Source organism: Ceratotherium simum, chromosome 29 (assembly GCF_057802395.1).
Source record: "Ceratotherium simum simum isolate JZ-2026a chromosome 29, ASM5780239v1, whole genome shotgun sequence".
NCBI classification, from domain to species: Eukaryota; Metazoa; Chordata; class Mammalia; order Perissodactyla; family Rhinocerotidae; genus Ceratotherium; species Ceratotherium simum.
Genome location: NC_141928.1, coordinates 33,814,880 through 33,827,250, shown reverse-complemented (window position 1 = coordinate 33,827,250; position 12,371 = coordinate 33,814,880). Strand labels below are relative to the sequence as shown.

The window sequence follows — 12,371 nt, the reverse complement described above, 5'->3', positions numbered from 1 at the left end:
TTCTTTATATTCCAATGTAATTACGGAATAGGATTTCCCATCCACCTAAGAAGGCAGTTGGGCATGGGAGGCTGTCAGAGTCGTTTACTTGCATCACATCTTCTCAGAATCCTCTCCAGGTTATTGTAGTTATATTTATGTTAAAAATATTTTATGTTACTTTCAAAACATTCTTTTTTTCCTATTTGCAGCCTCTAGCCATGATTATTTATATGATTTATATTTACAGAGTTTCAGTTTAACTTCAGTTCTTTGCTGCTCTAGAGTTCTTTTTTTTTTTTTTTTGTGAGGAAGATCAGCCCTGAGCTAACATCCATGCTAATCCCTTTTTGCTCAGGAAGACCGGCTTTGAGCTAACCTCTATTGCCAACCCTCCTCCTTTTTTTTTTTTCCCCCCAAAGCCCCAGTAGATAGTTGTATGTCATAGTTGCACATCCTCCTAGTTGCTGTATGTGGGACGCGGCCTCAGCATGGCCGGAGAAGCAGTGCGTTGGAGAAGCGGTGCGTTGGTGCACGCCCGGGATCCGAACCCGGGCCGCCAGTAGCGGAGCGCATGCACTTAACTGCTAAGCCACAGGGCCGGCCCTGCTCTAGAGTTCTTAATGTTGATTTATGCTTCAGTGTGCTGGTTTCTTCAAGCACTTTTAACAATGAAGTTATGTGTGTTCTTTATTTTATGTATATATCTGCGCCCTTGTGTGTGTGAGAATATCTTGATGTTTGACTCAATTTTTCTTGAAAAAATACTATAATTATAGTGTTGAAGGATACTTAAAAAAATATGGAATCTTGACTCATACAAATATAAAATGAACACGTGTCAAAGATTTTATTTAACTTATTAGTTAATGAGAGAACCGGTAAGATGTTACAATTGGCTCAAAGGGAAATGTGCAGAACCACACATTGTATAGGCAAATTAGGAAGGCTGGAATGAATTTACAAATAGATGCAAAACTATATGCAACACATGAGGCAGTGATCAATTATATTCCACTAGACACAAAGAATGTGCATTTTTATGGACAAGAATAATTTATATGATTCCCCATCTTCTAAAACTTACAGAGTTATAAAATAGCTCAGTGACAATGAAAAGGTGATAGAACCTGGAATCTCGTTGGTCCATCACAATGTCTAGCAATTTTCCCCTATAATTATAACATTTACTAGTGTTTAGTATGCCTCGTATAGTTATAAACACACTATATACTTAACTCAATAAACTCTCACAAAATTATCTTTATTTTACAGATGAGAAAGCTGAGGCATTGAGGTTTTAATTTGCTCACGGTAAAACGAAAGAGCCAGAATTTGAAAAAATAACACATATGCTATCCTATGTAAAATTATACATATATATACACACACACACACAAATATTAAAACAAAGGAATTTGATCTTCGTCACTGACTAATGAGATCTCCATGCTTTGTGTTGGGAGAAAAAGGGAGGGTGTGGGGTAATGCGTATAGAATTATTTTCTATAAAAACAAACTATCCTGGAGGAACAGGAACTCTCATTCATTCTTGGTGGAAAAGCAAAATGGGACAGCCACTTTGGAAGACACTTTGGCAGTTTCTAACAAAACTAAACATACTCTTATCATGTGATCCAAAAATTGCTCTCCTTGTTATTGACTCAAAGGAACTGAAAACACGTCCACACAAAAACCTGAGCACAATGTTTATAGCAGCTTTATTCATAATTGCCAAAACTTGGAAGCAACCAAGATGTCCTTTAGTAGGTGAATGGGTAAATAAACTGGTACATACAGACAGTGAATGTTGTTAGCACTAAAAAGAAATCAGCTGTCAAGCCATGAAAAGACACAGAGGGACCTTAAATGCATATTACTAAGTGAGAGAAGCCAATCTGAAAGGCTACAGACTATATGATTCTGATTATATGACATTCTGTAGAAAGGAAAACTATGGAGACAGTAAAAAGAGCAATGGTTGTGAGGGGTTGGGGGAAGGGAGGGATAAATAGGTGGTGCACAGAGGTTTTTAGGGCAGTGAAACTATTTTGTATGATAATACAATAATGAATACATGTCATTATACATTTGTTAAACCCATAGAGTGTACAATATATGTTACATTACATTACAGCTGTAATGTAAACTGTGGACTCTGGGTGATAATAATGTGTCAATGTAGGTTCATCGATGGTAAAAAAAAAAAAAAGTACCACCCTGGTAGGGCATGATGATAGTGGGAGAGATTGTACATGTGTGAGGATAAGGGGGTTTATGAGAACTCTCTATAATTTCTACTCATTTTTGCTGTGAACCTAAAACTGCTATGAAAAAATAAGATATATTAAAAAAAACTAGGGCCGGCCCCGTGGCCTAGTGGTTAAGTTCAGCATACTCTGCTTCGGCAACCTGGGTTTGGTTCCTGGGTGCGGACCTGCACCACCACAGCCTGCTGTGGCGGCAACCCACATAAAAAATAGAGGAAGATTGGCACAGATGTTAGCTCAGGGCAAATCTTCCTCAAGCAAAAAGAGGGAGATTGGCAACAGATGTTAGCTCAGGGCAAATCTTCTTCAGCAAATAACTTCACCAAAAAACTAAACCAAACCAAAACAATTTTTCTGAGGCTTACTTTAGCAAGCTTTATGTATTACAAAATTTCTTTAATCTATTTTTAAAATTTAACTTTGCTAAATTTTTGTCATTAGTATCCATAAATGTGATTGCAAACTATTTTTTGTTAGATTTTTATCTAAGGTGACAGTTTCTATAATTTCTATACATTACAGTTTTGTCTAAGGGAAAATGACAATCATGGCGAGGTGATCAATTTAACCTTCTTCTGGAGATTTTCCTGGGTGCCCATTTCCCCTGGATTTTGCGACATGGTGATCGTAGTTGATCTTAGTGATACCATTTCAGGTAGGGGTATAATCCAGATTGTAATGTGTGAGTAGCGAGGAACAGAAATAGTTATGTATGTAACTCTCTGGAGAACTCTCTGTGAAGGTGAGAAAAGAGAATGGGATAGATGGAGCAGGAGTGGAGAGAGAAGACGACTTTTTTTCTTTTTGGTAAGATGGCAGAGAAAGACTTGGACATTAAAACAATGCTGACCTGCAGGAATGAGCAGGGAAGAGTGAGAAGGGAAGTGGAGTTGGAGATGGGAAGTAATTCACTTTCCATCTGTGAATTACTAGGTAGAAGGCCCCGTAGAAGGGTCTGTGAATTACTAGGTAGAAGGCCCTAAGATGATGGGGGATGGGATCCAGAACACAGGTGGGAGGGATCGTTTTTAGACAGGAGAGAGTCCTAATTATAATAGGAGGGAAGGAGGAAAGCATTGTTGAGGGACTTCCCACCTGAAGGTGTCTTTTCTCTGTGTGTTTGGAGGTGAGATTATCTGGGGAGTGAGGAGGTTAGAAGGGAGATTGGAGGTTTGAAGAGAGTGGGAAAATGTCTAAGGTGTAAGTAGTGATAGCTCAGAGTGGGAGAGCAAGCTGTCCAGAGAAACCTTGTGGGATTTTTCTCTAGTATGGTCAGAAGCTGAGGAATATGCGGGGAGAAGGTGGCTGGTTGGATGTATCCAGAACTAGAATTTAGTCAGGGAAATGTGAGGAATGAACAAAATATAGAACCAATAGTTTTGAAATGTGATGGGCTGGGAGGAGAGGGAGGGGCCAATGGACTGGTCAGAAGACTGATGTGGTCTGATGTGGTCAGAAGACTAGGAAGTTATGGTCTAAATTAGTGACTACTGTTTCAGGACAAGACAAGGTCCACCGTGTGACCATAGGGGAGATCAAGGAAGGAGAAGATCTGAAGAATGTAATTCATAAGGGCTATTCTGTTTTGACAGGACTGTGTATATTTTCCATAACTTATTCTATTTATATCCTTCTAAAAAACCCTATGTGCTTCATATTTTTAAACAGGTAACATTTAAAAATTGCATAGTTCAGAAATATCCTCAGAGGGAGTGACACTAAAGAAGAGATAAAAATGTTATCTTTATCCAATGGCCATGCTCGTTTCCCTATTGCAGTATGAACAGAGGGAAAATGAAATGGAGTAGAGTGGCATTTGACTTGTGAGAAAGTCTTATTGACCATGAAAAAGAAGAGAAATGTCCATGGATAATGGTCATTGGTTGTCACACTAGGAGTTTTGCAGCTATCTGCAGAATGAGTGGTTCCCATATCTTTTATTTCCCACAGCAAATCTGCCCTTCTAATACTATGTTGTTATTTGTCTGGCTCAGTGCTGGTTCAAGGTAAAATAGAGATGTAACAAGTATTTTGGATGGCTTTCATTTCTCTTTCAGTGTTTCTTCCCTTCTTGTTACCTGCTCTGGTGATGGTCTGTGGTCAAGTTCCATAACTCTCCTGACATCAGGGTGGGCAGACATCCTTAGAACATCCTACATGTGATCACTTCCATGCTTCTTCCTAAGGCCAGGTGTCTGGTTCTGCTGAACTTGGGGTTGCCTTTCCACTCTGGACCAAACCATACTTTTAAGTCTTCTTGTTTGCCTCGAAATGGATATTTCAGGACACGAAGCATCAGAGTCCTTTATTTTCTGTTAAATGCAATGCTGAGTGATACCCACATATTACTCGCACTGCTTCCTGCTTTCTGTCAAGAAGCAAGGTCTTCTGTTGCCCCACTGGACCTAAGCCCCTGAAGGTAGAATTGCTCCTTTGGTGATTAGGGGCAGATGACCCAGGGGTTTGCCTACAGCCTCCTGCCAAGCTCTTGGAGGGGACTACCATGGGGCTGTTCCGACTAAGGAAGGTGGTAGTCTCTCCCCTTTCTTTATGTTCTTTGGGTCTATAATTGTGGGTCATATCTAAACATAATGATTCCTTATTTGAAGCTGAGGGGGTAGTTTTTCCCTATTCTTAAAAGGCAAACAAACAATTTCTAAAGAAAAAATGAATTTTTAAGAAAGAGACTTCATTTGTTCTGCTTCTTTAATGTAGATATGTAGTTCTTGGAAGCGACATATATATACACCTTAGCATACTTTGCTTAAATGTAAATCTGTAGCAGTTAGCTTTTGATATGTAACAAACCACTCCAAAATTAATGGCTTAAAACAACAACTGTTTTATTGGCTCACAATTCTTTGGGTCAGTGGTACAGTTCTTCTGGTCCAGGCCAGCTCTCTCATGCAGCTTTTGTCAGCTGGTGGGCCTCATTCACATGTTTGGTGGTTGGAAGGCTGGGAGCTAGAGAGCCATGGTTTTTTCTGCTTGGCTTCTCGTCTTCTAGCAGGCTAGCTTGGGTTCATTTACATGGTATCTCCAGCTTTTAAGGGCGGCAAGAAGGCAAGCCCCAGGGAACAAGTGTTTTTCAGGTCTCTGCTTGTGTCGTATTTGCCGATGTATCATCGGCCAAATCAAGGTCTATGGCCAACCCGAATTCAAGGTGATGGACAAATTGACTTCACTCTTTTTTTGCCTCCGAGCTTTTTTGAGATGTAATTGATATATAGCATGGTGTAAGTTTAAGGTGTATGCCAACATGATGATTTCATATATATATATATTGAGGAAAGATGACCACAATAAGGTTAGTTAACACATCGATCACCTCACATAGTTATTTTTTTTATGGTGAGAACTTTTTTTTTTTTTTTGGTGTGTGAGGAAGATCAGCCCTGAGCTAACATCCGTGCTAATCCTCCTCTGTTTTTGTTGAGGAAGACCGGCTCTGAGCTAACCTCTATTGCCAACCCTCCTCCTTTTTTTTTTTTCCCCCAAAGCCCCAGTAGATAGTTGTATGTCATAGTTGCACATCCTTCTAGTTGCTGTATGTGGGATGCGGCCTCAGCATGTCCGGAGAAGTGGTGCATCAGTGGGCGCCCGGGATCTGAAGCCGGTCCACCAGTAGCGGAGCGCGCGCACTTAACCGCTAAGCCACGGGGCCGGCCCTGGTGAGAACTTTTAAGATCTACTCTCTTAGCAACTTTCAAGTACACAATACAGTACTATTAACTATAGTCACCATGCTGTACATTAGATCCCCAGAATAGACTCCATGTCTTGATGGGAAGAGCTACAAAGTCCCACTGCAAAAGGAGTGTGGCTAATGGTGTAGAAAAATTTGTGGCCATTTTTGCAATTCACCACACTCTGTTCATTCTGTCTCTCTACTGTAGTGGCAAGAGGTCTCCGACCCCATGTGAGGGTTTTCCTGATGTTTTCGCACGTTAACCATCATGTTTTCTACCTCATAGGCCTTTTCTATTCTTTGGAAACACACTTTCATGAGCATGAATCAAAAATGCTTCCAGAAGGGACTTTTTCTGTCACTTGATCTAGGCAAAATCTCACATAATATTTTGAGGACTTTTTAAGAAGGAAGGGCCTCTCTTAAAAAATATATTTATTTATGGATTAAAAAAATAAAGATGTAAGTAATATGTATTAAACTCTTAAAACCTAAAAAAGGTGCAAAGGAAAAAAACTCACCCACAAACTTACTAGTGAATGTCCATCTGGTTGTTTTCCCTGAGAGAGAGAGAGATTGTGTTGTGTGTGTTGGTGTGTGGTGTTGTGAGGGGCAGTATAGAATAAAGGTTAAGATCGTGGATTTTGGAGTTAGATCACCTGGGTTAGCATTCCAGCTCTTCTACTCACTAGCTGGATTGGGAAAATTACAGAATTTCTTTGTCCTTCAGTTCCTGCATTTGTAAATAATAATATCTGCTGACAGTAGTTTAAATGCAGATGAAATGAGTGTGTGTAAAGAGCTTAGAACAATGCGCGGCTCAAGGTAAGCGCTTTGTAAGTGTTGCTGTTTCTTTGTATGTGTGTATGTGTGTGCACGTGTTCTTTGCTCCCCAGTTGTCCAGCCTCAAGGCATAACCTTTCCCTTTGAAGCCCAAATATAGAGTCTGCGCACTCACCCTGCTAACACTGGAACTGCATACATCTACCAAATTCACTTCCCCATGTCATTTCTGGGGCTTCAAAGGAGTCATTACAAGTTCACAAATCCATCTTGGTTGTTGCTTATCACTTTTGTCTAGCCCTTCGGGATTGCAGGGCTCCTGGCTAGTGCTTGATGCTTCCCCAGGGACCTCTGTGGGCTGTGCTATGGCTGCCCCCTGTGGTTCCTGGACCATCGTCTCATGAGAAATGAGGCTGCATTATATCTCCTCCCAACTACGAACGCAATTCACGCTCGTGATTTCCCGAATCCAAGTTAAAACAAGGCCCGGTATTTAATAAAAATGTAGTGAAGACTTTGAGATAGCAAAAACACAAAGTTTCTGCCTGTCACTCCTTGGCCCACTGCAAATTGGCTTCTGTCTCCTTTGCTTCAGCTTTCAAGAACATACCAAAATTAAGAAAAAAGTAGAATGAATCCCTGCGTCCTGTCACCCAGCCTCAACAATTATTAACATTCTGTCAATCACATTTCATTTATCTTATCTCTTTTCTGGAGTATTATAAAGCAAATCCTGGACATCATATCATTTTACCCATAACTGCTTTAGTACACATCTCTAATTGGGATAAGGACTGTTAGATATATATATCCTTTCATACCACCATGGCATTATCGCACCTAACAAAATGTCCCCATATCATCTAACACACAGTCTACATTCCGATTTCCCTGCGTGTCTTGCAAGTGTCTGTTTGCAATCGTTGGTCGAATGAGGACCAGATGAGGTCATCTGGGTAGGAGATGCCTTCTCCTCTTTTCCTTTCTTCTTCTGTTCCAGCTTCTCCCCGTCTTCCCCTTTCCTCCCTCACGTCCTCTTTTGAAATACAACTTTTACCATTTATTTAAAAGTCTTGAAACAGGAAAAAGTGAGGGGGCCATCCACAGCCAAAAGCTAGATGTCTTAAATCATGAGTTTCCAGGTTACCTTTAATTCGTGGGGATAACTCGAGATTCCTTGACACCTCCATCCTTTCCAGAAATGGCTTTGGGATCCATAGAGGAGGGAAGTCTTTGTATTCCTAAGAATACTGATAGTGTACATTCAAAGAGTGACCTAAGCAGACTTTGTGACAATGGGGGATAGTGACAAACAAGATAAGGTATACATTTGAATGGAGACACAAATACCTGCTCCTTTTGAAAGATGAGGGAAGTCAGAGTAAAGAAGATGAGGTATGCATCTGAAAGGAAATTCAGATACATATTTGAAAAGAAAAGAAGTCACAGTATTCCCATAATTTATAAATTTTAGAAGAAGAGATATCAAACTCTTTTGATGATGGCCATGCTGATTTTTCTCATCATTCTTGCCTCTGTGTAAGGTCCGATCTGCACGTTGATAGCTATGTATTTGTTGATTATAAATTACAAACTGTAATTATACTGTAAGGGACACTTGAGGGAGGTTATGATAGTTTCCTCTCCCCACGTTGACTCTGACCACCCTCTCTGCCTTCTCTACACTGTAGCCAGACTGATCATTTTAAGGTAAATAATGTAATTACCCCTCATTAGTGGTTTCCCCTTGCAGTCAGAATAAAACCAACATTTTTTAGCTTGGCTTGTAAGGCACTGGGTGATTCACCCCCTGCCTGACTCTCCAGGTTTATTTTGGACCATGTTTCCTTTCTTTATTTTGCTTCAGGCACAATGTTCTTCTCTCAGTTTCTACAGAATGTCACACTCCTTCCTGCTACAAGCCTTTGCCAGGCCGTGTTTTCTGATTGGAATATCTTCCCCACTCCTCACTTTCCATCTAAGTTGGGCAGCTTCTTTGTTAGAGAGTGATGTTCTTTTCCTACAGAGCACTTATCCAAGTTTGTGATTATTAATTCATTAATGTGATTATTTGGCTATGTCTGTGTTCCCCACTCAGGTTGTGCGTTATACAACATATGCAAATGGTGGCCCTTCCCTGCTAGACTACAAACTTCCAGAAACTTGGGACAGTGTCTGTGTTTGCTACCACTTTATACCCAACACATAGAACTCGACATATGGTCATTGATTGAAGAAATGAATGGCTACCAGAGATGGCTCTTATCTGAATAAGGTAGGAATAAGGCTCATTTCTCCAGCTTAAAAAATTAAAATCCCTAAACTTTCTCTGACTCATTTATATATATAATCCATTCTTGTTATTTGCTGGTAGTTATATTCTATAAAGTTGCCTCGAACACTGTATTAGCGAATACTGTGTCATTGCTCCTAGGGGAAATATTGGGTTATGTTCCTGTGAGCTTCTGGTCACAACATTTTTGTCAACTGATCAATATATAACCTTGTTTTATGTGTGTTTCTATTTAAAGACACTTTATTTAATATCATTGTTGATTTATTAATGTTGAACTCATGGCTAGCAGCACTATCACTCATGTCTGAACAAAGCTTATCTAACACTTGTCTTTTGTCCGTCAGGCACATCACAGCCTTCATGCACTGAGGAACACGAGATGACAGTTGAGCACTGCACTGGGGGGCCCTGTGAAAGCACCACAAAAAGCACAAAAATGTGAAAAACATGGCACTAAATAAACCACAAAGAGGACATTCGTTTACAATATGAGAGCTGAAACAAGAAGGCAGAATGTTGCCTTATTCAACCTCAGCTGAGAACGTGAGCGTTGGGCAACTCCAAATTGTCCCCACTTTTTGAATGTCAGTAAATGAACACAAAAGTGCCCTGCAAATTGATTTTGGGGTTACAAATAAATTTTAGCAAATAGACAAATTTACAAATATGGAATGCAAGAATAATGAAGATCAACTATATATGTATATATAATAACAAAATATATACTATATAAATATACTTAACATATTTATAAATATAAATTATATATAATAAATATTTATGTAAATATATAGAATAAATATGTTATTTCTATATAAAATAATAGAATAATAAAGAATATTTATTGGCATGCATGCAATATACTGACAAGTAGTGCCACACTATGTATAAGATGGTAATACTTATGTTATTGTATAATTTTATATGTAATATATAAAATTATACAATAACATAAATAGTGTGGCACTACTTGGCAGTGTATTGTATGCATGCCAATTAATATTCTTTTACAAAATATATTCCAAAAAGTGCTTCCCAGACCAATGTTAAATGTATGCTGAGCTATAAGGATTCTATGGGAAGTCAGTCTGGGAAATGCTGATGTCAAGAAATCCTCTATGTCTGTGGAATCTGAGAAAAGCCAGTGCCTCAGATTCTTATAGTTGTATCTTGATGGGAACAGGGTCACTTGTGCCAAAATGGAGGCTAGAATCAATGTCCCTTTTGCAGTTGTATATTTTGTCTTTTGTTACTTTGCGTTTCCAAGCTCTCATAGCCCATTTTACTGCATCTCGTTAGATGGGGCACAATTTAATCTTTTTGACAAACACTGACAAATATGATTAAGCAAAATTAAGGTTGCCTGTCTTTCTCATATATTGCACAGATTTTACAAGTAGCTTACACCTGAAAAGGTGCAGTGTAAAAGTTTAGTAAATACCTTGGTTCAGTCAGCACCTTGGCGTCAGTTCATTAAATTTCACATTCCTATGGGCCCTGTTCTGGGCTTCCTCATGCCCTATCTCTCTAGACATTTAATAGGATCTTAATTTGACAAGAGGCTATGGGCTGTTCTCAATTCAAATAATTTCAAAATCTCTTATCAGATGGCTCTTTCAGAAACATCAACAATTTCTAAACTGTCACTGCTACAGTATAAACAATGCTGCATACATTGTTAATCATGGAAGTAATTTTTAGTTCAATAAAACAGACCCCAGAGAAGTTTGTTGTGGTGACATGTTTTTCACTTGAGGTCACTAAAGACTCAACTACAGCTGGTGTCTGTCCACAGCCTGGCATTGGAATTGTCTCATTTTCTGAGAGCTATGCATTATAGGTTACATCTGATATGTTAAAACATTTGATAATGGGTGCAATATCATTTCAACTACAGACAACTTCCGACAGTGAATATGTATAATTTTTGCCTTTCAGAATTTATCTTCTCTTCCTGCTCCCATATTTTTTTTTAACCTTTGAATTCTAAAAAACCCAACTACTCTAGTTGAGAATATCTTCATGGTATGGTTTTATGTGCTTTGTTTAATATTCTATAATTATTAAAGAATCAAAACCTAACAGGGCTGGCCCATGGCCTAGTTGTTAAGTTTGGCATACTCCACTTTGGCAGCCTGGGTTCAGATCCCAGGCGCGGACCTACACCACTCGTCGGCGGCCATGCTGTGGCTGTGACCTACATACAAAATAGAGGAAGATTGGCAACAGATATTAGCTCAGGGCAAATCTTTCTCAGCAAAAAAACCCCAAAACAACAACAATAAAAACCTAACAGATAATATGAGTTGGTAATTGTGCCATCCCAATTTTGTTTTCTCTTATGTATTTATGTCCTAAATCCAGATACTCCGAAAATAAATTTCAGATGCAAAAACTGAGAAGACAATAATGAGAAAACTCCCTGTAAGAACCCGTAGGATATGACCAAAACTTCAGAGACAAATCCATGGCCTAATACTTTCTTTATTAAATGAGAATGAAAGTAAATAAACCTAAGCAGAATTAAAAGGTAAACCATAAACTCTATAAAGAGCTCTTACAAATCAGTAGGAACAAATACAAATATCCCAGAAGAAAAATGGATGAAAGAAGGGCTGTCAAGAAGGCTCATGTGCAAATAATTCTTGGGTTCCCGGGAAGGGAAGTCTAGCTAGAAATTTTTCAGATAGTGTTGTTGGAAAAGGTAATGGAGAGGACATGACTGCTGGTTGATCCTGGAGCTGGACCCAGACAATCGGAGGCTCCTCCCTGCCTGGTCCTTGTATGTGCTTTCTGCCCACCACTCAAACACTAGGAGCTGCTTCAAGGATGCCGCCTTGAGAGAGTAAGGCGTTGTTGAGATCGTCTGGACTGAGTATGTGACTGAACCCAGTTAAGGCCTCTATATAAACTCTTGAGATACTGGTGGGCAGGTGCAGAGATCTATTTGTCTAGTGGCCACCCAAGACAAGCCTTGTAAGTTCTCTTGCTTGTTACTACACCTGCCACCTACCGATCTGGAGAGGTCTGCCCCTTTCTTCAGTCTCTCCTTGCCCTTCGTGGATGGGGACCGGTTTGGGAACCAATAGATATTTGCTTCGGGACACTTGACCACCAGGGTTTTGTGATTTGCACCAGTTCTCCTCACTCTCTTCTGCTCTGGTACAAGATATGAAAAGGCGATGTATGAACAGACAATTACCGAAGCCAGTAGATCTAATAAATGTTCATATTTACTACATAATAAATAAAATGCAAAATCAATATAATGCTGTCCTGCCACTGTGTCCTACCAAGTTGGCAAAAATATAAAAGGACAATATCCAGATGGACGAGGATATAGGAAAATGAGCAT

At 39.4% G+C, this 12,371-nt stretch overlaps 1 long non-coding RNA gene across 2 annotated transcripts in view; it reads left to right on the top strand.

The window, feature by feature from the left end:
- Positions 1-12,371, top strand: part of LOC147913253 (uncharacterized) — a 49,088-nt gene that overhangs the window by 6,172 nt on the left and 30,545 nt on the right. Inside the window, exons 3-4 of one of the 2 annotated variants that reach the window (XR_015549033.1) lie at positions 8,819-8,995; positions 9,361-9,702. This is a non-coding gene — a long non-coding RNA (uncharacterized LOC147913253). Of the gene's footprint in view, positions 1-8,818; positions 8,996-9,360; positions 9,703-12,371 lie in introns of those variants that run through there. The other variant, XR_015549034.1, reaches the window with a different exon arrangement.